Raw genomic sequence first — 24625 nt, 5'->3', positions numbered from 1 at the left:
ACACTCTGAGCTTGGAAAAACTTAATCAAGCTCGAAAGAAACGGCATCTTGTTATATGAGGTTCCACCTCTGCGATTGCCCATCCGTTGCGCTCGGCTATTTTGAGATGACAATGAGGTAACTTAAAACGTAGACATATCGCCTGATTACAAGGCAACATTCGAGACGTCCCACCCTCCTTCACCACAGAATGCGTGCATACAGGATAATTACCCTCCCCTCTCACACACAATATACACTCACACGCTGTGTGCTGATACAAACACACACAGCTTGAGATGTGCATGGTTTTCATTATAGTGTCTATGATTCCTGTTGCCTATTTAGAAGTCTAAATCAGTGTCAAAGTATAGGTGCCATCACGATAACTGTTAAAGGGATAGTTCACTCAGAAATTAGACTTTTGTCATTACTTACTCGCCTTCAAGTTGTTCCAAACATGTAAGAGTTTCTTTCTTCTGTTGAACACAAAAGAAGATATTTTAAAGAATGTTGGTAATCATACAGTTGACGGCACCCAATGACTTCCATAGAAGGAAAAAAAAATACTAATGAATGCAGTCAACTGTCTGGTTACCAACATTTTTTAAAGGTGCCCTAGAATTAAAAATTGAATTTATATTGGCATAGTTGAATAACAAGAGTTCAGTACATGGAAAAGACATACACCGAGTTTCAAACTCCATTGTTTCCTCCTTCTTATATAAATCTCATTTGTTTAAAAGACCTCAGAAGAAAAGGAGAATCTCAACATAACACCGACTGTTATGTAACAGTCGGGGTGTACGCCCCCAATATTTGCATATGCCAGCTCATCATCGAGGCATTACACAAGGGCAGAACGTCTAGATGTGCACAGCTGAATCATCCGACTAGGTAAGCAAGCAAGAACAATAGCGAAAAATGGCAGATGGAGCAATAATAACTGACATGATCCATGATTACATGATATTTTTAGTGATATTTGTGAATTGTCTTTCTAAATGTTGCGTTAGCATGTTGCTAATGTACTGTTAAATGTGATTAAAGTTACCATCGTTTATTACTGTATTCACGGAGACAAGAGAGCCGTCGATATTTTCATTTTTAAACACTTGCAGTCTGTATAATGCATAAACACAACTTCATTCTTTATAAATCTCTCAAACAGTGTGTGTTAGCTTTAGCCATGCAGCATAGCCTCAAACTCATTCAGAATCAAATGTAATACATCCAAATAAATACTATACTCATATGATCCGATCTATGCATGCAGCATGCATGACGAACATCTTGTAAAGATGCATTTTGAGGGTAATATTAGCTGTATGAACTGTTTTTATGCTGTTCAAGGCAAGCGCGAGCTCCGGGGCGGGGGAGCGGGAGATTTAAAGGGGCCGCAAACTATATATCGGTGCATAGTTAATGATGCCCCAAAATAGGCAGTTAAAAAAATTGATAAAAAAAAATCTATGGGGTATTGTCACGATCACCGTCTGTTCCTGTCAGTTCCCGGACTACATTTCCCACAATCCTCCCTGCCAGTCACATGTTCACTCTACACCAATCACCTGTTGCCACAAACAGCTTAGCACACTACCTGAACTATAAAAGACTCACACACATGCCACCTGATCGCGAAGTCTTGTTTTCCCTGCGATACAATTCCGAGCGTTTATACCCTGTCTGATTGTCTGTTACTGAACCTGTTGTCTACCGTCTACGATCCTGTGCTGCCTGTCCTGACCCTTGCCTTGTCTACTGTTCTGTGAATGAAATCTGCCAGCCCTGATCTACTGCCTGTACCCTGACTACGATTCTGCCTGTCCCTTGCTGTTCCTGTTTACTCCTGATTGACCCTGCCTGTACGACCACGCTCCCCTTTAATAAAAGCTTTGCACTTGGATCCCTGCCTGAGTCTCCCATCGTTACAGGTATTTTGAGCTGAAACTTCACAGACACATTCAGGAGACACCTTAGACTTATATTAAATCTTTTAAAAAGAAGTTCTAGGGCACCTTTAACATATCTTCTTTTGTGTTCAACAAAAGAAAGAAACTCGTACAGGTTTGGAACAACATGAGGGTGAATAAATGATGACAAAATTTTTATTTTTTTGTGAACTATCCCTCTAAGGTTTTCTGTTTGATTGTACAGTAATTTATTTGTCAAGCATGAGGTTAATAATGGAACTGGATGGAGGTGGGAGTGAGTCAGCAATATTTTTTTTTTTATTCTTTATTATAGTTCTGTTTAGAGCAGCACAATTCTGGATAAATGTTTTGCTTCATACAGAGATCACGATTCTGAACAACTGAACAAAATAGTATGTAATTTACTAGAGGTTCTGTCAAAATGTTAGCTAATTGCTGCAGTCTTTTTTAAATGCTTAATTAAACTGAATGAATTATTTAAAAAAAAAAACGTAATGATTCACTCATAAATACTTCACTTGTTTTATTACTGGATGAATCAGTGTTTTTGAACGATACTCTTGAATGAATGATTCAGTGACAACTTGTCACAGTCAGTTGATAACGATGTAATCGTTATTTGAAGCATCAAGTTACTTTCAAAAAGTGATTTGCTCTATTTTGATTGCTTCTGTAGACATCAGTGTTTTTAACTGACCTATAACCATTTATCCCAGTACTTCTATGATAATATGAATACTTGTAACACAGAAATAATGATACTGTGGGGTTAAAAAGACTGTTTGTGAAGCTGTTTCATGACAACTGCCCTCTCTGGGTCAGTGACAGCAGCAGCGCCAACACAGATCTGAATGTTCGCTGTACTTGTCAAAGGTTTAATAGATGTAGCCAAATCGTTGTCATTTAAGAATTAGATTGTGTGGGTGTTTGAATCGAGATCTTTTAATGACTAATCGTGCAGCTCTAGTTTTGTTATAATTTACTCACCCTCATGTCATTGTATGATTTTCTTTCACTTTGATTGTATGGAGTGTAACCGTGATGTCCGTACTGTGACGGTTCGGTATGAATGTACCGTTACACCCCTAATATATTATATATATTATCAGACATTTCTGAGATATATATATACACACATACAGGAGCGTGTGCGGGGTAATGCTTTTTATCCTAACCACTTTAAACCAGCATTAACCACCAATAATCGCAATAAGCTCTGTTTTGTTACTTTCGATAAGAAACAAAGTGTCATCTTTCAAATTATGTCCATTTTATCATGAAATGCAAACAATAAATTTTGTTTTGATGTGGCGTGACAGATCACTGTATAGGCGCCTTTATTCAAACGGCAGCGCAGAGCGCGAGTGAACGCGGTCATCCCTTCTTCACTACTACAGAATGAACATGAACATGAAGGTATGTTGAAAGATACAGTACAAATTACTGAAATGTATCATATCTTGTGTAATTGTGAAAAGATGTCAGTAAAACAGTTTAACAACAATATTTCACTTAGTATTACATTTAACATTACCTCAGAAAAGCCATTCAGTGTTGACAGCTTGTTAGTTCACTAGAGAAATGAACTGTTTTGCTAAATATATGCACTGAATTAGCCTATATATTAATTATATTTTACTTAACCTGTTTTGTTAATGTAAGGTCTAAATAAATCCGTCATGAAAACAAGTTATGATAGCCACTGAGTCTGTGTTATATTTCAACAATGAATCGGAGAAACAAAAGTTGATGCAAAAACTGCCTTACAATACAATACATACATTTTACAATTGACAATACATACATTTTTATTTTCTGAATACTTTTAAAGACAGAGACACAGTTTGTTTTGTAAAACGATGTTTAATAAAAAAAGAGAAATTGTTTAATTTTCTCACCCTGCTGTACCGAACCCGTACCGAACCATGATTTCAAAATATATATAATGTAATATAATATAATATAATGTAATATAAATATATATATATTCAAACCAAAAATTATTCAGACATTTTTTTTATATTTTTGATATATTTTTACTAGTGGGTGCAGGACATTTGTGTAAGTGAGGATAGCATAATAAAGTAAACTGTGACATACCCAAAACTTCTTCATTACAGTGGACTAGTAAAATGAGTACATTGGTGTAAGCTTAGCGGGAGGCCTGGAGTCTTTTGTGGTGTGTATGGTAGCTATCCATCTGAGTTTTGTCAAATCAAACATTGTTCATGAGATGACATGGCTGTCTCCTCCACCCACTCATCAGTCTGAGTTCAGTGAAAATCACTGGGGCTTGAGCCAGAGCTGTTCATGAAATAGACGTACACAGAGAAGAACTCTCCTTAACTGCTGAACTGAATCGAGTGATGTAATGCATCTTAATCTCGTCTTAGTCCCTTTCTGTAATCATGAAAGGCCACATTTGTTTTCCAATTTTTTTTTTTTTTTTTGAAAAAAAAATGGGCACAACACTGACAGATGAAACAGAGGTTTTGTCACAGTGTTGTTTGAAACATTCAAAAGAAACAGTCTGTGAAGACGACTGGTGGGTGGCAAAGCGGAATGTTTGCAAAAAAAAAAAAAAGTTTAAGCTAATCATTTCTGTAATGTCACCGAATCATTTGAAATGCCTTCTTTGTACCTGACTAACATAAATGTGTGGTAGTGAGCCATGTGAATTTTTGCATCCATTGTTGGTGATATGATTCACACTTCAGCTTTAGCGCTGATTTTTGTTCCCAGACATTAGAAGGGGGAAAAATATTATCTGTTAGAGTGATTTATTTATGAAAAATATGACTGCACACTCAGTTGCAAACAGTTTATTCACCAACATACATATATATATATATATATATATATATATATGTATATATATATATATATATATATGTATGTTGGTGAATAAACTGTTTGCAACTGAGTGTGCAGTCATATTTTTCATACACGTTTGGATTTATCCTTCTTGGCTTGCACCTCAGATGGAGTGCGTTCGTTTTTTCTTTTATAGAGTGATTTATTAAAGCAGTCCAAATGTCAATGTGTTTGTGCAACAGTGATGACTGAATAAATTTCAGAATCCTTGCATTGTCTTTGAACTCACTAAAGCATGTGCAGGGATTGTTTCTCCATGCTATTTTAGTGACTGGGATTTAGTGTTTGTTTTAGCCCTCCTTACAGAGCACTCTTTATTGAATTGGAAAAACAAATGAGTCTCGGCATTGTGCATTGATCCAAAAGTTAATTTAATAGCAGTCATAGTTCAGTTAGTTAAGCTCCATATGAAAGTCGTTTTCATAAATACAATCTGCACCATGGCTTCTTGATCTTCTCTCTGCCTACTTTTAGTGCCATAAGGAAGTGGAAGACTTAGATGAGTGGGCTGGAGTAGGCCTACTCCAAATATATTAAATATACTGTACCACCCACCACCAAAACCACCTGAAGGAAACCCAGCATGAAAACATCGTTTAATGGATTGTTCATAATGACTTACAAAAGATCACAAAAATCTAGACGCTCATAAATTTGTGCGGCAAAGTCTCCTGCAGCAGAATGTTTCCGGGTAATATGACAGATTTGACACAATACTGTCCTTGTTCATCATTTTTTCCACTCTGATGTGCATAATATTCGGGTAGTCTACATGTCAGTAGCAGTTGAGTGTCATGGGATTTTTTTTTTTTTTTTAATTTCTTAAAAAGCAAACCATCAGCAACCATCTTTTATTAGAGAAATACTTAAATGGAAATTAATTCTTGTTATCTACACAAAAATTGTGGACATAATGTTATTGTCAGGTCCTTAAATTGCATTAGTTTGCATTGAATCACGCTGATGTTGAATCACGCCCTCATGTCTTGTTCAATTTGGTCTACATTAAATTTTAATTTTCTGTGGAATAAGGATGTTTGTACAGTCTGTGCAGTCATATTCTTCTCTGGAAGTGTTTGAGTCACTGGCAAAACTGAGAGAAACGCCATGTATTTTCATTTTATTTCTTGGTTAAACCTGTAAACTCTAGGTGCTAATCATCATGACCTAAAGGAACAATTCACCCAAAAATGAAAATTGACATTATTTACTCACCCTCATGTTTTTCCAAACCTATTTTCCCCCCTGTGGAACACAAAATCTTTTATTCACATTCATCAGAGCTGTTAGACACTGATAATTGTATAGTGAGCTGTCAGAACCGCTGCAGGTTGATCATTGAGTTAGTGAGTTGAACTTAATCTTATGATTTTCAAACAAATGGTTGATGCGATTCCCAAATCTGGCTGTGTTTATAGCTCACTCATTGACAGAGTGATCTGGTTGTAGCAGCCCATAGATTAATAGGGACTTTAAGTAACAGCTGCTGATGGAACGGCAACGTCGACTGGAAGTGAACTGTCAACTGCCGTAGCTAAAGAACGCAAAAATTGCTAAGCAACAACAAAGAGGATGGCTCAACAGATCTTTTAATCATTTGACATAGTAAAAAATAAATTACATTTAAAGAAAAGTAAGAGAATGGTTGCTTTTGACATCAAATGGCATACAGATATCAAAATGCCACATAACCATAAAACATAACATTTACTATTTATGTAATCTGCAATTTATTATCGACTATGGCAAATTGGCTAATCTCCCATACTAGATGGTTACAGTAGAATGTCAAGAAGTAGCAGTTAATTCAATCATGTGCAACAAAACGCCGTTGTATCAGCAGCTGCTGCTTAAAGTCCCTAATAACTCACTGAAAGGCAAGGTTATCAATAAATAATGATTAAAATGTTGGTCTGTTCTTCACAAATTTTAATATATGGATGAAATGTTTGCTTAATTTGCTTGACATTGGTAAATATTTTGGACTAACCCATATATAAGTATTATATAATTTCTTTCTTTGATTCGAAAGTGAAAGTAAAGACTTAAATGTTACAGAAAATGATATTTCAAATAGATACTGTTCTTTTGAACTTTCTATTCAGCAAAGAATCTTGAAAAAAAAAAAAAAAAAAATCATGGTTTCCACAAAAATTTAAGCAAAACGATCATTTTTTGAGCACCAAATCACCATATTAGAATGATTTTTAAAAGATAATGTGACACTGAAGCCTGAAGTATTACTGTTTTTATTGTATTTTTGATAAAACAAAATTTAGCTTTGGTGAAACTTTTGAACACTATATACTACATATGTGTGTTTTTCACTGTAAAAAAATTCCCCGTAAAATTAACGGTATTAAAAACGGAAGCTGTGGTTGCCAGAACTTTACTGTAAAAAATATGGTAGCAACGTTTTACAGGACAGCACTTAGTTTAATGTCTATTTTACAGTTCAAAACTGTATAATTTAAATTATGGCTCATAACTGATTATTTTACACACTGTAAAAAGAAAAAGTTAAATTTATGATAAAAAAAATGTATTTCATGAACTGATATAATGTTTATTTACCAACCTATTGAAGTACTAATATCTGTTTTGTACCTTTGTAATACACTGACAACACCCAAACACAGTGTTGATGAGTCACATGATTCAAAGGTCATCACAAGCAGCTTTTCAAAAGCTGACAAGGACAATACTAATATATAGAAGGTGCACACGGTGTCACAAACACTAAACACCATCATGGTAGCAGACATGAAATTTTAAAAATGCAATAAACATGAACTTAACAACATTAGATGTAACATAACCCCAATGTACATAACTGATTAGAAAAAACTAAGAAGAAACATAGTTATTTTAACGAAAATACATCAAATGTGAATTTTCACGCAGGGAATTGTGGGAATTTTGTGGGTTTTTTTCAGTGTAAATTATACAATTACTTATTTTTCACTTCCAAAAACTGTAAATTTAACGGTATTTTACTGTAAAATTACATTAAATGTACTGTTAGATCTATTACAGTTATTCACCGTATATAGTACGGAAACTTTCTGTAAACCAATTAACTGTTTTTCACCATAGCATTTTTACAATGTTTTACCATTAAAATCACGATCATTTTACAGTGTCGGGTTGTTTGTTAACAGGTCTCAGCTGATGTATATTCACGTTGCTTCATTTTATATTACAGAGCTCAGAAGCTGTCCAGATTCATTTTTTTGTCTCATTTAGTCTACACCATGTGATTCACAGCATGTCACTGCTATTAAATTATACAGGGCCTCTGGTTTTTGTTTTCTACATTATTGACCAGGACCCTGTTTCTAGCCAGATAATCTCATGACTAATAGAACTGTTTTGATTTCAGTAAAACAGAAAGCCAAACAGTTTCTGTGTTGGCCTATAGATTTATAAAGGAGGTTCACTTTTAAATGTAGCTTGCCTAATGTTCTGATAATGAAACAAAACCTTTTCAATTTCATTAATGGCTTCTCTGTTTGCTTGATATAGCATAACAAGCACAGCTTCGCAGTGTGAATTCCTACCTTCCCTCAGATCTTGCAATTCTCTGTCCTGCGGTAGATATCTGAATCCAATTTCATCCGGTAACACAGCGCACAGTCTACCTCAACCTCGACAGCCGGTTAATTGACTTCAGGCTGGTGAGATGCTTAGAGCAAGATAAAAGCAACAAATAGATTTACATTTCAGGCTTCAGCTATATATGGATAGTTGTGACAGCCTTTTAGCTTTTCCTGACAGAAAGTTTTGCTTAAGTTCACAAACCATATATCTCTAACAAAGAGCCATCTGTCGCTGCTCTCTCTCTCTCTGAGCATGAGGGGATGAAGAGAAGATGATCTCGTCACACGCAAGCCGCCGAAACGCTTATTATATAACTGTGGAGGGTCCACAGCTGCAATGAATCTGTGTGCTCTGTAAACCTGAATGTCCCTCTTCGTGTCTCATCAGTTGACCTGTTATGAAACTTTGGAAATTGAGCCTTTCTGCAATACCCAGGCTAATTTAGAAATAGGATGTGATGTTTTTCTTATTTGGCACCTTCTGCATGTTCATACAGACATCGAAGGAATTTGAATGAAGGAATGAACAACAAAAAAAGCAGCAGCAGCAGCAAGTGGCAGTTTAAAATGTTCTTTTATTATTATATATGTGTATATATATATATATATTACACACTCAGTATACAATATATAAACTCAGTATACTGGATACTCATTCCCTTGTGGAAGTGAAACATAATACTCATTCTTGACTTGAGCTGCATGAGTAAGATAGGAGTCAATTAGCTGAATTATTACATTTCGCCTTTCACAGATGATCCAGTTGGAAATGTATCTGGAAAAACTCTGCTCCTATTATTTGTTTAAACCTCAAATTACAGGAGCAGCCTTCCTCCATGGTCTTTAGATCTTGCCAGATAACGAAAATCATTCTTAGGAGTATGAGCCGTACAGATGACTGCATTTTCTGTAAGCCGCAGAGTCTTTGAAAGCGCTCTTGGTCTTAAGGGGCTTAACTCCGGTTCCTGCTGAACTGAGCCAGTGCTAAATACATCAACTGTTATCAGCTCAGTAGGCACAGGAGGTTGAACCCAGTGCTTTACCTCACACTAGACTCTGTCAGTTACGAGGCTCTCTACAAGGATCCATATTTTCCTTCTGATTGATCAATCAGAGCTGGATAGCAGCTGGATGGCAGATTTATTAAGGATATAAAGAGTATTGCATCAGAGTCAAGCATTACAGGGTTCACCCAAAAATGAAACTTCTGTCATTAAATACTCAATTACTGTAAGACTTTTGTTCATCTTCGGAACACAAATGAAGATCTTTTTGATGAAATCTGAGCGATTTCTTGCCCTTCATAGACAGCTACGTGACTACCACTTTGACACTTCAAAAGGTTTATAAAGAGATTGTAAAACTAATCAATATGAATTCTGTTCTATTCGCATAAAAAACATTGATCAGCGAACATAAACAAAAGCTCAACAAAACCTGCGTGACGCATGAGAACAAACCTCTTCTGGAAGCTCAAATGTGCTGCGTAACACGAGAATGAACCTCATTGGTTCTCGCGTGTCAAGCAAACATGCTTGTGCTTCTGTTTACTACAACTGATGTGTGAGTTGATGAATGTTTCTAAATTCAGTCTGTTCATCATATAAATTGATCGAGTCTCTTCAGAAAATTTGAACTAAACCGCTCAATTCTTATGGATTAGTTTTACAATCTCTTTATGAACTTTTTGAAGTAACAAAGTGGTAGTTATGTAGCTGTCAATGGAGGGACAGAAAGCTCTCAGATTTCATCAAAAAAGATCTTCATTTGTGTTCCGAAGATGAACGAAAGTCTTGCGGGTTTGAAACGACATGAGGGTGAGTAATTAATGACAGAATTTTCTTTAACACACCAAATCATTTAAAAAAATGTGCCTGGGTATATAAAGCATCAAATAAATATCACATTTTATTGTCCATCTGTCCATCCATCAATCCATCATTCGTTTTAAAGCCCAAAAAGAACTAGTGAACAGTGGGGTCCAAAAGTTTTAGAACACTAGTTAGAAGGCTTCTATTTTGTGTTTTTTTCCCCCCATTTTTTCAAATTCATTGCTACTTTTTTTCCCATTCATAGGTGAATAATAAAAAAAAAACATAAAAAGATATTGTTTATATATATATATATATATATATATATATATATATATATATATATATATATATATATATATATATATATATATATATATATATAGAATATAGGCCATGTTTAGGATCATGATATTTTTAAATTGCAGCTTTTTAGTGTGGTCTAAGACTTTTGGAGATTGTGTTTTAAATATTGTACATGGCATTGGATTGATTGACAGATAGGGAAGTTCAGTACTGTCTCTGCTCTATTCCTTTATGTTGAACAGTGCTCTGGCTTAATGCCAGTTTGACCAGACCACCCTGTCTGACAGGGCGGGTGGGACTGTGGATTACACTCTGACTTTTTTTCCCTTTGGCGGGTCATTTCCCGTAGTTCCTCTGGAACAGGTTTGTGTCCTTTTTCCGGTTTGTTATAGCATGGCCAGCCGTCATGTTTGTCTTCTCACCTCTTGGCTGATATAGAGTGTGGGCCTCAGAGGAGCGGAACTTAGCCACTGTGAACATAGGATATCCGAGATCTGTTCACAGAATGAGCTAAGTCCTGCACCTCACGAAACTTCATCAGACATAAAAATCCAGATGCTCTCCAGAACATTGCCTAAAATATCATTGAATTCAATAACAAAAGTCATTGTGCATAAACATTATGAAGCAAAATAGTTTGGCACTCAGTAATGTAATAATGTTTTTAAGAGATAAATTACTTACTAATCACTTGTATTTAGCAGAATATCTCAACATACACAAAGATATATGGGTGTTTCTTCAACTTTGGGCACTTTTGAATCCATGTAGTTCATTTTTAAAACTTTTATTTTTTCTTGTGAAAAGCACATCCAAACTGTCTTAAACTTTTTTATCATGCCTTCAACAGTAATTTTTCTGCTTTTAAAATGTTATGTGTATATATATATATATATATATATATATAATATATATATATATATATATATATATATATATATATATATATATATATATATATATATATATATAATATATATATATATAAAGGATATATAAAATACTAGAAGATTACAAAGAAGTCATCCTTTTTTCTAAAAAAATATTTAAAATGTAATTTCTATCACCGTGATTTTCACTAAAGAATACAATTACACACAATATATAGTTTGTGATGTGAAATTGACACTTTGCTGGAAAAGTTTTTTGAAAAACAAACAAACAAACAAACAAAAATAACAGCATTCTCCTATGTGGCTTGGGAATACATCTTATAACTTGTTATTTATAGACATTTTAAAAAGTAGCAAAAAATATTTGATAAAGTCATGATTAATGAGATTGTGAGATTGTATTTTAAGAGTTTATTTTAAGTAGCCATAGACAAAAGTGCCCACAGTTGAAGAAACATCTATAAAAATAAAAATATAAATGATATAAATTGTTATACAACATAACTGAATAAACCAGAAAACATTGGGTTACATCAATGAAAGTAGCTGTAAGAGTCAGGTAAGGTTAAGCACAGATCTGTATGTACAGGGCTCAAGGCTAAGGATTTTTTTTTTGTACTAGCCTGGTTCAGCCAGTGGTTCAAATGTATAGTTACCCTGCCAAATTTTCACTGGCCCCCACCAAAATATATAAATAAAAAATGTTGTTGTTGTTGTTGTTTTGACCCATTGTATTCTAATAAATGAGCCACCAAAATGTTAGATACCAGTGGTCAAATTCTTAATTGATAGCAATTTCGATACCACAACAAAAACAACTAGCCTAAATATTTAAAGATATAAATGAGTATTCAGTAATAAAATAAGGACAACTTAATAAATCACAAGAAACAGCTCAAATAAATATAACAGATCAAAGACACAAATGAAATAAACAGTTTTTCAGGTAACTCTAACAGTATTCAGGTACAGAAATTGAATAATCAAATGTAAAATAACAATGTAAAAGTTGTTCATTCAAGTCCCTTTTCGTGATGACGCAGCACTGGCCCAATTGGGCAACTGACAATACCGTCAACTGCCCCAAGCGACTTTCACGCTGGCCCCAGGCCATCGGGAAGTCCTTGTTGTCGAGCCCTGATGTAGATGAAAGACAGGCAAATCTTTCAGCTCTAAGACTTTAAAAATTCTCATTTGCTTTGAATCTGTTTCCTTTCATTTTAGATAAATGTTCATATATAAACACTATATTATTTACTTAATGAACACATTATCACATTTTTCCTCACACGTCAAGTTACTCAACAAAGCAGTGTGGCGCCATTTTCAGAACCTACCACATTCACTGCCCATTTCAAAGACAGGCTCAGCTGTCAAAGCCACAGCTTTTTATATTAACATGACGTTGGGCCATGTCTGTATGGCACGATATCCCAGTATCATGTTTCTAGTTTCCCAAAACCACAGTCATAAGATGAGAGCCAGTGTTTATGCAATGAACAAAAAAGTGGCGAACAAAACATATGTAGGGCCTACACTCTAAAAAATGCTGGGTTGTTTCAACCCAAGTTTGGGTCAAAAATGGACAAACCCAACCATTGGGTTAAACTTTTAAATGCATTTTTTAAACCCAACAGTTGGGTTTGTCCATATTTGACCCAAATTTGGGTTGAAACAACCCAGCATTTTTTAGAGTGTACAGATATGAGCTTTCTCTTTCAGCATATTTCAGCCCTAAGTTATGGTTCATTCCGAGGGTAGATTTATTTATTCCTCGGGGCATGGCGGGAAAAAAGTTTTGGTCCGTTCTCTTCAATATGGATTTTGACGGCTTCATCAATCAGGGTGTTAGCAGAGTCGACTCACAGAGACTTTCCTGGAGTAAACAGTTCACAGCTGGTTGGAAATCCCTGGCAATGTGATTTTATGATATAATCCCAAATCACTCTGCCAGGAATCCCTCCAGCCGGCCCATTGATGAGATGACCAGGAGAAAGTGATGAAGAAAACCAGCAGCTAACGCAATAGCCTGCCAGTAAGCACTGGAGACACACGCCGTTCCTCACCGCTGTGGTATCGCACATCTCCTGTTTCACACTACGCTTACAGGGATAATTTGCCCAGGCTCACGCAAACTCTTGAGAAAACAGGCTTTGAATGAAGCCATAGTGCCTTCTGTTTAAATGACCCTGGGTTCTCTCTGTGTATGTGTGTCTACATTGCCATTAGATACTGTTGACAAGATTTGTCCTCTCGCCAGCAGATTGATACCATCTTTAGCAAAGTATGATCCACACATCAAAGAGTTCCCCCTGTTAAATAGTGCTCATCATGTGGAACGAGTGTATCATATCAACTGACTGACATAATGAGAAACACAGAAAATTGTCAGGGTCACTGCAGCGGCTAAATAATAGTTCATTTTCCGCATGAATCATCAGGGCTGTTGTTTCGTGCAGTGGCTCACGACATGGGGCTATGATTGCGATCGGCCTCTGCTCCTCCTCGCATGTCCATGGAGATGTTATGATTTTTCATCACTGTGACTAGCCATAAACTAGTTACATTAGAGGCCACATTAAAAGCTAGAAGCCAGTTGTCTGAACTAAATGCAAATGGATGTTTTTACAAAGAGCTGTTTTCTCTTGTAGTCCTTTGCTGGAGCCTTTATTACTGGGTTATGGGTTTCTATTATGAGGGTCCGTGTCATATTGGCAACTGCGTGTGAAATTCACTGGGTGACCTAAAATTGCTCTGTCCTTAGACAATTGCCTTTTGATATCTCTTTAAATGAACATGTCTGTGAATCTATGATTTAGAAGCATGACATTTTCTCATGATGGTAAACTCACCCAAGTCTGTCTATTTGAGATTATCTCCAGACAGGCATTATGGAAAGATCTGAAAAAAAAAAGGAGAGAGACTTTCATTCATTTTGAAAGCAGTTTGAATGTCCTTCATTATCTCTGAATGATGCATAGATGTGTAAATTAGTCTGAGAAACGTCTCTTGTGCTACGTGCAAAGATCCCCTTCCACGTGGTTTGTGATATGCTATCGTGCCGTTCATCAGAATATTAGCTACTGTTTGAGTTCATTTATTTAAAAAGCACATTTTTGATACAACTAGTGCATGCCAACGTGCTCTACAATGGCCAGACATGACCAAAACAAAACAAAACTATAATAAAAATCAGAATGTAGTTGAAAATATCATAGTCATTATCCTACTTAATGGTGCTTCAAGTATCCTACTGAGTGCAGAATAGGACATTTGAAGTACCTTCAGAAGGTACTTTGCCCTTCTTGTCTCCCCTTCTTTTTTTTTAAAATAAAAATGTAATAAAAAATAGGAATGCACGATATATCTGTAACAATATCGTTCATATGTTCATTTTTAATGTTATCGTTATTGGCCCAAAATGAAAATTTGGCCGACATATTAAAGCTGATAAAAATGGATGATTTACTTCAGCTGAGACACTTCATATGTGCACCGTTCGCAATGATGGTTTGCTTGAAATATGAATGAAATCACTTCAAAAAGGAAAATGCAGTTAAGTGCAACATGTGCAGTGCAAGACTGTCATATAGGCTACATAAAATGATAATAAGAATATTATAATTGTGTGCTTGGGACATGGCTTTTAATGGTGAGACTTTTGTTTTTGTAATCAGACTCTCAAAAATGATTTGGATTTAGATTTAGCGGCCAATATATTGGTTATCGGCTTTAAAATGTAAAGAATTATCGGTTATCGGTACCGGCCAAAATGTTCATATCGGTGCATCCCTAACAAAAAAAGTTACATTAATATGAAATCGCTGAAAGCCTTATAGCTGCCGTCAAATATACACTCTAAAAAATGCTGGGTTAAAGAAACCCAAGCTGGGTAAAATATGGACAAACCCAGCAGGTTGGGTTAAAGGGCACCTATCATGCCCTCGTTCACATGATGTAATATAAGTCTCTGGTATGGTCAAGTTTCAGCTTAAAATACCCAAATTTGCCCCTATTTGGGGGTGAGCAAAAACATGCCTTTTATTATATTAATATATTGCTGGCTAAAAAAAATAAATCCAAAATTGGTTGAAAAAAATGGCTGGGTAAAAACAACCCAATCCCTGGTTTTGTCCATATTTAACCAAGCAGTTTTTAGAGTGTAAAGCCTATTACATGCTTGATTGGACCGTTTACACATAAGCGTGTTGTTCTAAACACAGCAGGCTGAATTAATTATTCTACATATTAAATGTATTGTACATGATTTAGTCCTTATTGTGATCCGCACTTGACGTCATTAGATGTATCTACAGATCTTGTAATTGCCTTATTTTTCAATCAAGCGAGATCTATTAGTCAGAATGAGTTACTGTTACCCTACTGATTTAGTGTCTCAATGGTTGCAAGTGGGGAAACTGTTTTCCATTTCCCCTTGACAGCTTAATATGTGTTACGTAGTTCAGTTCCAGAGAGAAAGCTCAGTGAAATCAAGCAATTGTCACATCACTTCTGAAATGACTAAAGCACCTTTCAGAAGCCTCATCAATTAAAGACTTGTTCAATTCGAGCTCAACTGTATAATCTAATCTGACAAAGAGTAAGTGCTGTTAATGAAGGAAGGTGAATAAAACTTAAACTTTGTGAAGAAATACAATATAAATATTTCAATATGATAATTGTAGGAATTCAAGCTGTAAAATAGTTAACCTTGAACAAGACAATTTCAATATAAAGGCACTGGAAGTGGACTCGTTTGATACGATGACTCATAATGTGGTTTCATCATTGGCCATGTGAACAAAAGTCACATTGCAGAGTTCGGAAAAATCATAAATCGCAGTCCAAAAAAACATTGTTTTGCTATCTCTTTCCCATCACCCCCCCAGGACCATGAATTAAGATATCCATTTCAACAATGTTGCTGAAAAAACATGCTTTTGGGTTTTAGTGACAGGCTCTCTTGCTGTCATAATGTCTATCATCTACTCGCCTTGAGCTGCTGCGGCATGCCTACGAAATTATGGCAATTGAGACCAGCTCTGGCACCTTGTATTTGACACTCTGTTATGCTTCTGGCAGACAATCACAGGACTTGTGCTGCATGTCTGAAATAATGCCAGCGCCCCTCTCCCCATGATTACACATGATTTTCACAGTCTCAGCTGTTATGGCTAGACGGCCTCAGGGGCAGCCCAGGACACACGTGATTGGTCTGGCTGCTCTGACGCCATTGCCTTGTCCTGGCGGGGAGGAAACACTTATGTGGACAAAGGGAGGCATTGCATGCTGGGAAGTGGGTGGGCGGGCTTCCCGAGCTGATGCTGCAGATAAAGTTGACTGTGTGCCCGGTGCGTATGGAAAAGGCCCTTTGGCAGGGGCTTGGGGATTAGAGAGGGCAATCGGGATACAGATCGAGACGGAGACTTATGATGTTGAGTTGAGAAACTGAAGGCAAAGATGCACGGCTCGTGATAACAACCTATTGCATGATAATCAATAAGTGCACACATAATGAGCTCTCATTCAGCAAGAGATTAAATGTCTCCTGAAGCTTCTTTGGTAAATGTGGCTCTATGTTCAGTCGTTATTAACATATTCTGGAAATAATCAGGGATATCAGCGATTACGCATCCAAAATAATGAGATTTGCCGGTTTTTGGAGGGTCACCTCCCTTTCAGGATTTTGTTACCACAGAGATTTCACATTGCAATTACTTCAAATGTACTTGAAGTATTTGTTTGTGACTGTAACTGATTTGTGGTATCATTAACCATAATTTTAATATGAAACAGAAAAGGTCAAGGTTTTGATTTGCAGTACATAAAACGTTTTCAGATTTTTAAAACGAAGTATTTGCGTAATAAAAAATATTATTGAGCATGGTTGATTTAAGTAGCACAATATTATTCCTTATTTAGTGTAATCTTGAAAATACTTATCCAGTTTATTTCGTAGTCATATTGAATCAAATGGTAATCTTAGAAACTTGGAATAACATGCTCAGAGGAATTTATCACAGTCTATCATGGATGGTTTACGTTTTCCTCCAGAGGGAAAAAAATTCTAATCACATTGAGGTTGAACCACATTTGCCAAAGTACTTTCAAAGACACTCTTCATTAACTAAATATCTAACAGGCCTTCAGCTGAAGGAGCTGTCTGTGGCATAATAACTTTGACAATTATTTACTACACAGCAGAGATTGTATGCTGCATAACTTCAAAAAACACGCTCTCAGGACACAAGAGGATGAGCTTAATCAGACTCAGACTAAATGAAAACGTGGCTTGTTGCATAAGCCTAATACAGCCCTTAAATAAATGCACAGTGTCATATGAAAAGACAGTGGAGCACTGAAGGTTTCAATAGACCGGCTGAACACTAATAGAGACAGAGAGATTCTGCTTTCAACCTAATGTATTCCAGCATATTGCTTTGAAAATATATGGAACATTCTAAAATACGGTGTCCAGGGTTAGGGTCAAAAATGTTTTTTCTTCTTCTTCTTCTTCTTTCAACTTTGCCTCAAAAACAAAAGAACACTGGGATACCAGTTATTAAAATAATAGCAAATAGATGATTTTTGGCTAATTAACCTGGCTTATTCTTGCCAACAACTGCACTCGCTGATTAGCGGCACTGAGACAAGTAGCTTCAGCACTGCTTTCCCACGCATAAATGGAGGTAGGGAAAATTTGGGGACTTTATTGGACTTGGAAAAATGCAATAAAATCTCTCTCTCTGAATGCACCCATCTGTTGGACCTTAGAAGACTTCCTGTAAACAAGTCGTAGAGAACAAAACCTCTCACACCAGGTCTTTGCCCATAATTACCCTTTCATCTTTTTTTTTTCCTCTTTTCTTTTTAGCCTGCTGTCTTCTGCTCTTGCTCATAATATCACTGTGACTCTTAGAAGGGTCCTTGACACTGTGAAGAATTATTAAGATGTCTAATTACATGATTTATCTTGAATACCACCATTTTACTTGTCAGATCTTAAAACATAAGCGAATAGTCACTTGATACCTCAGAAGGGTCTGAAAAGGAGCTTGTATATAAAATACGATAAATTATTTTGCTTGTCTCCCAGTCGAACAATGAAATTGTGTTGTTGTTTTTTTTCTCAGTAATGTGGACGATTACTGTTCCTTATGTTTTGTTTCTTATATTTTGCAACTAATTAACATCGTTACTGTCTTAGGCTGCCATTGTTGAGGAAATTGGTAATGAATCCTAACTTGATTTGTTCAGATATGGGCCGTTATGATGTAATTTCCCTTCCCCCTCCTCATAATTTGTTTGCGTGCATCATGTGCCATTTCCTTTCCCCTGCTCTACTCTAGTAGTCTTTCAGCTGCCAGGAAGGGGCATTTTCAGACAGTTACCCATTTACTGGTATAGCAACACAACATGGTTTTGTATAACTTGAATTCTTTCAGATTACCCCTGTTGCTTGTAATTTACATCAGCGAATAGTAGCTGTAGGATTACAGGATTTACATCCCAATTGTATTTGACTTTCTGTTAGGTTTAATTATTCTGAAAATGAAGAATATGACACAACCATTGAAGTGCATGACTCAAGCTATTTTGCTAGGCACGCTCAGATCGTTTGCTGTCGTTTAAGCCAGTACTCTAAAATAAGGTAAACCTCATTGGATAAAACATAAACATGAATTTGGCTTTACGTGCATACACTGTAAAAAAAAAAAAAAAATATATATATATATATATATATATATATATATATATATATATATATTTTCATGATTTATCACAACTTTTTTTCTTTTGTCAAATCAACTTAGATAATTAACGTGGTTCAGATAACATGATATTTTGAGTTTCTATCTCCTTCATTGTATTAACTCAAATTTTTAATTTCAGTGAACTCAAAATTTGAATACAACCAGGTAACTTACTTTTAAGTTAAACCAACAATAAGTTTTTACAGTGTACTGTAATAATAATTTACAAGCTCACAAAGCTTTAGAAATGAATTCATTGCTTTTTTCTTACAACCTTTTTTAGATTGGTGTCATGTAAGCAATCATTATTTAAAAGGCTTTTTAAATCATTATCCAGAATTTTTATATATATATATATATATATATATATATTTTAAATATATATTTAGAAATAGGAAATTAATTAAATTGTATAGTAAAATATATATTGTAAGCACTTTTATTAAAGGTATTTGAAATTTTAAAAAAAATCTGCTGGCATAAACACAAATTTAAATGAATAAAATAATGTGCTATATATATTTAAAATCTTTAAATATATAGAACATCTTAATCGACAAACACGCAAAAATGCTCAAGTTTTGTTTGAAACACAAATTTTCTTTTAAAATAAGACACGCTGGATTTACTGGCTGTATATCGAGGCTCATTGATGTAGGCAGAGTGCAGCTATAGGCCACACTGTGGTTCTAATCACGTCAGTGATGTCAGGTGGAAAAGATGGCTTACTTCCTCTCTCTCTGCCAAGATCCAATTGAGAAAGGTCTCTTAATCATGTCTGTTGAGGGTCCCGGAATTAAATTACATATACATTTCTTCCACTGTCTTTATATTTCCGTAAACACAGTGAACGGATCCTTTTTGCATTTTTTTTAATGACTATAAATGCATTTTCTTTTTATATATACTGTTTATTTATTTATTTGTTCACTTTGAAACACTGTTTTTAGATGCAGTCTCGCTAATTTTTTTGGTTAAACAGCTGCTTTATGTTATATAAAGAAAACCATGAAGCCTCAACAAATTGTTAGGAGTATCAACAGAATCTGGTGGCTATTAAACCCAATATAAATCCAGTTTCCCTGTGTTGGGAGTCTAAATTGAGGCATATAAATGCATTGCTAAACTATGAAGTGTTTTACTGCATATTAAATTCTGTTTATATTTTCTCTTTAGTGCTTTTTTGATGTCTGTTTACAGTGAAACTTTATATCGGAACTGTGGTTTTTAGCAATATGTGGGGTTAAATACAGGTTTCAGCATTAAAATCTCATTTCAAGCACGATAAACGCAGGCCCATAAACGTCTCCCGCCACATTATAATGAGCGCCAGTTTCTGATATTTAAACAGCAATTTATGTTAGGGGAAAATGCCATATTTATGCAAGCATTTAAAAGAATAAGCAAGCATGAAAACGTAAATGTAAATTCAAATTATTTGCCATGAATAATATTCAAACTGTTAAACTTATATTTTCTATTTCTTCTTCCTTTTATTGGATCCCTGTTCTCAAATATATCCTAGAGATTTCAGTCAGCAATTTTCACGTCCTTTAAATGCAACAATGAATGCCAATCTTTATGATTTTTTAACAATACATGACTGCTGTTAGAAAATTGGTGAGCTGTAGAACTTAATTATTCTTTTTATTCTTTCTTTTTTTATTGATTTATTTTATATATCCCAAAGCGTTCATGCTGAAACGCTCGAACAGGTGAACAATCACAGACACAATACCGTATGCAGACAAAGGGAATACATCTCTCTCAAGGTTCAAGCCTGTAGTGTATAATCCAAAAGTTTGGGTCAAGCAAATCCAGAGGTTTGACAAAATTGAAAGTTACCAAACTGCTGCATCCCAAAATGAAAGAAAAAAAAAACTTTTTTTTTTTTTTTTTACTCACAATTAAGTCCAGGTGACTCGCACTCTCTGAGTTGAAATAAACCAAGACTGGCACTGTTGTGGCCTTGGCCGTGGTGATCCTCACAGCCAAGCATGCATGGCACCAGGGCCATACAGAGCGTCCATACATGCGGAGACTGCTCTCCACTGAGCAAAGCTCTGCTCTACACTCCTCCTCTAGTCAGACTCAGGAACTGAAACGGAGGCGTACACATCATTCAGAAGTTTGTCTTTGAAAACCACACCCATCCCAGAGCAGAGAGAGGAGGGGAAAGGCTGCCTTTTCCTTAAATAACACCAGAGAGGGGAGGAAACTTGTGTTTTCAGCCTCAAAAAAAGCCTCAAAGGATCAGGCAGGAGGCTGAGTTTGGAAAATAAAAAGGAAACAGAAAGTTATTGATATCTGAGGTCATATAGGAAGTTTATTTTAATGAAAGGAAGACCCTTAAAATGAGGCTGCATTGGGGCCTTATTTGGCTATTAACCTACTCGATCATGAAGGTTTGTCTCTAACTCTATGCATGTTTGAGCTGTTTTAGCTGAAAGCAACTTGCACCGACATATCTTAAATGATGTCAGTGCCATTGTTTTGTCTCAGGATGCACACCTGTAATGTTTTTTCTATGGTACGTTTATAAAAGCTACTTAAATTGAGGCCTAATCCTGGCTTAATCTAAGCCCTGTCTGTGAAACCAGGCCTACGCGTCATTCGCTTGCAGAAGTTCTCAAGATATCAATCTCAAAGGCTTGATAGCGTTATGATAATCTCTAATTATTCTATCTTAAATCATGCCCTGTTGTCATCCAAAATGAGAGCTCCGTCTTAAACACGCATGAGCAATGTTCACGTTTAATGACCGACTTGTGTTTATAGCATAACTGTTTGTGTTGCTAGGTTACTGGCTTCTACGTTATCAACTTAATCCAATCATTCTCAATCACAGCCCACTTGCCCTGAAACTAGATACCACATATCCACATCCATCAATTGTTGTTCAGCTGTGTAAATGATGGCACAACTAGACCCAGATTTTACATTGGACATCATGTGACAACCCAACATATTACCAAAATTGAATTTCAATGGTTTTATTCTCCAATAATTCACTGCATGAAATTCATTGTGGGTGGCACAAACCATGGTTTCGTTACAAATGAACCCATTTTTTATGTGTTCTTCTGCGTCATATTTTTTTTTTACCTTGCGAGGTTTGTTCATTATTTGAGGATGAGGGCATGTCTGCCTAATTTGCCTAGTGACAGATGAATTTGCACCAAAATACAGTAGTTTGATTGGATACCCAACAAATCATAGTGCATCTTTTTTCTTTTTTTTCCTTTTTTTCCTCGCATTCATTCAGGGAATCATTTGCAAACTCAGTAACTGCTCTGAACAATTCAGAATTTGACTGATCGAGTCGCAAGACTGATTCATGAGTCTTTTTAACTGATGCAACAATGAACGATGTACATTTAATGTATAAAGGAAGGCTCCCATTCTCATCCCCTCACGAGATGTCAAAAGTTGTTGCGATTAAATTTTAAATTGTTGTTGAAAAATGCATAGTTTTCCCACCATTACATCACAACCGTCACATTTCTGACCATTATAATCACTGTCTAGAATCTTCTTAGGGACTTCTCAGGCCAGCCTTCAGAGATGTTACTGCAGGTTATGGCTTTGACTAATCAGAGCACTACTGTGGAAGAGGAAATGACACAATTAACAACCCTGTGAGGACCTGCTTACAAAGGAGAGGTCTAGAAACAAAGTATAAAAGTCTTATTTGGTCTGGCCGGTTGCCCAGACAGCAAGTGAAAACAAAGTTTGCTCACACACTCCCTATCGGGGACTTCAGACAGCCAGACAGCCAGACCTTCATGAACACTTTCACCTGTAACTCCCTGAAAAGGGGAAATTGTGCATGTCTCTGTGTGTGTGTGTAAGTGTATGCATTAGGTTTGTGTGTGTATGAGTCATGCTGTATGGGAGACTCCACCCTGCGTAGGAGGGCAATTGAGCCTGTCACTTACTCTGTCCTGGGAAGAACTGCCCAGACAACAGCTCTCTTTGTTCAAATGTCAGTTAAACTCGGGTAATGATGAGATCTTTCCAGCTGTCCAATCCCAAAGCTATTTCGCTTGCTTTATACAAATTGACCAATGCCATAAAAGTATAGCACACTTAGAAATTTAAATGTGTATCCCGTATGTTTGCTTTTTCTTTTTTTCTTCTCCTTCTTATTTTTTTTAATTAGAGAATGATTTGTTAAATTTCTAGAGTTTCTTAGAGTGAAACTGCTGTCACTTCAGTTCTTACCTGTAGCTTCTCCATTTTAGTGCATTTATAGCTTCCCTTTAGTCATGCAACCTTAAATTGCACTTGTAATAAATGTAAGTGTTCTGGTTTGTGAATGTTTGTGAATGTGTTTATGTGTGTTGCCTAATTTAGAAGAATCTGGCTGCTTATTCAAAGGCTCAGTCTGGAGTAAAAAGGAATTCAGGACATGGAAAGTTTCTGGGATCACAATCCTGCCTGATTGGGTCTGCGAGCAAGGCAACGTTTAGCAGAGCACTACTTCACTAACCAAATGTAAACAAATGTGTGACAATGACCATGTTAATTCCTTTGTACAAATGGTTAGATGTTCTTGCTTCCATTAAAGAACAAAAAGCTTTCTGGATCATTCTCTAATCAATAACATGAAAGTGAGGTTTTGTACAAATTCTATTTAAGATAATCTAACTTGCACTCTCAGAACAAAAAAAGGTACAAAAGCTGTCCTGGGACGACGGTACCCTTTAAAAAAATTCTAGTATGTACCATTTAGGTACATATATGTACACTTTTGGTTTCTGTACCTTTTAAGGTACTAATACACTGTAAAACAAAATCCCCGTAAAATTAACGTTAAACAAACGTTTGCAATTTGCAATATAAGTCTGTTTACACGTAATATATATGTGTGTGTTCTGTGTATAATAATTATGTGTATATATATAAATACACACACATTCATGTATATATTTAAGAAAAATGTTATATTTATATATAAAATATTTATGTTTATATGTAATATAAAATATATATATTTATAATACATGCATATATTTCTAAACTTTATACCTGTATGTGTGTGTATTTACATATACATTAATTATTATATACAGAAAACACACATATATATTACGTAAACACAGACTTTTATTTTGCAAACGATTAATCGCGATTAATCGTTGCAGCCCTAGTTTTAGGTTTCACGGGACAGCACTTGGTTTACTGTCTATTTTACAGTTGAAACCCATATAATTTAAAGGTTTATATTGTAATAATTACGGTTCATAACTGTTTTTTTTACACACTGTAAAAAAAATTCATTAAATTTACGTTTAAAAAAAAAAGGTATTTCATGAACTGATATAATGTTAATTTACCAACCTATTGAAGTACTAATATCTGTTTTGTACCTTTTGTAATACACTGACAACCACCAAACACAGTGTTGATGAGAGTCACATGATGAATCAGAGTTCATCACAAGTAGTTTTTCCAAAAGCTGAGAAGGACAAT

The 24625-nt window shown here is 35.6% G+C and overlaps 1 long non-coding RNA gene across 1 annotated transcript; it reads right to left on the bottom strand.

The window, feature by feature from the left end:
* Positions 1 to 11536: 11536 nt before the first annotated feature.
* LOC137003659 (uncharacterized) lies at positions 11537 to 21228 on the bottom strand. Its single transcript, XR_010892024.1, has 3 exons — positions 21056 to 21228; positions 14249 to 14297; positions 11537 to 12533 (listed from the first exon to the last, which is right to left on the bottom strand). It is a non-coding gene; the product is annotated as an uncharacterized lncRNA (long non-coding RNA).
* Positions 21229 to 24625: the final 3397 nt, after the last annotated feature.

The sequence above is a fragment of the Chanodichthys erythropterus genome, chromosome 16, assembly GCF_024489055.1.
Source record: "Chanodichthys erythropterus isolate Z2021 chromosome 16, ASM2448905v1, whole genome shotgun sequence".
NCBI classification, from domain to species: domain Eukaryota; kingdom Metazoa; phylum Chordata; class Actinopteri; order Cypriniformes; family Xenocyprididae; genus Chanodichthys; species Chanodichthys erythropterus.
This window is presented reverse-complemented; position numbering and strand designations above follow the sequence as displayed.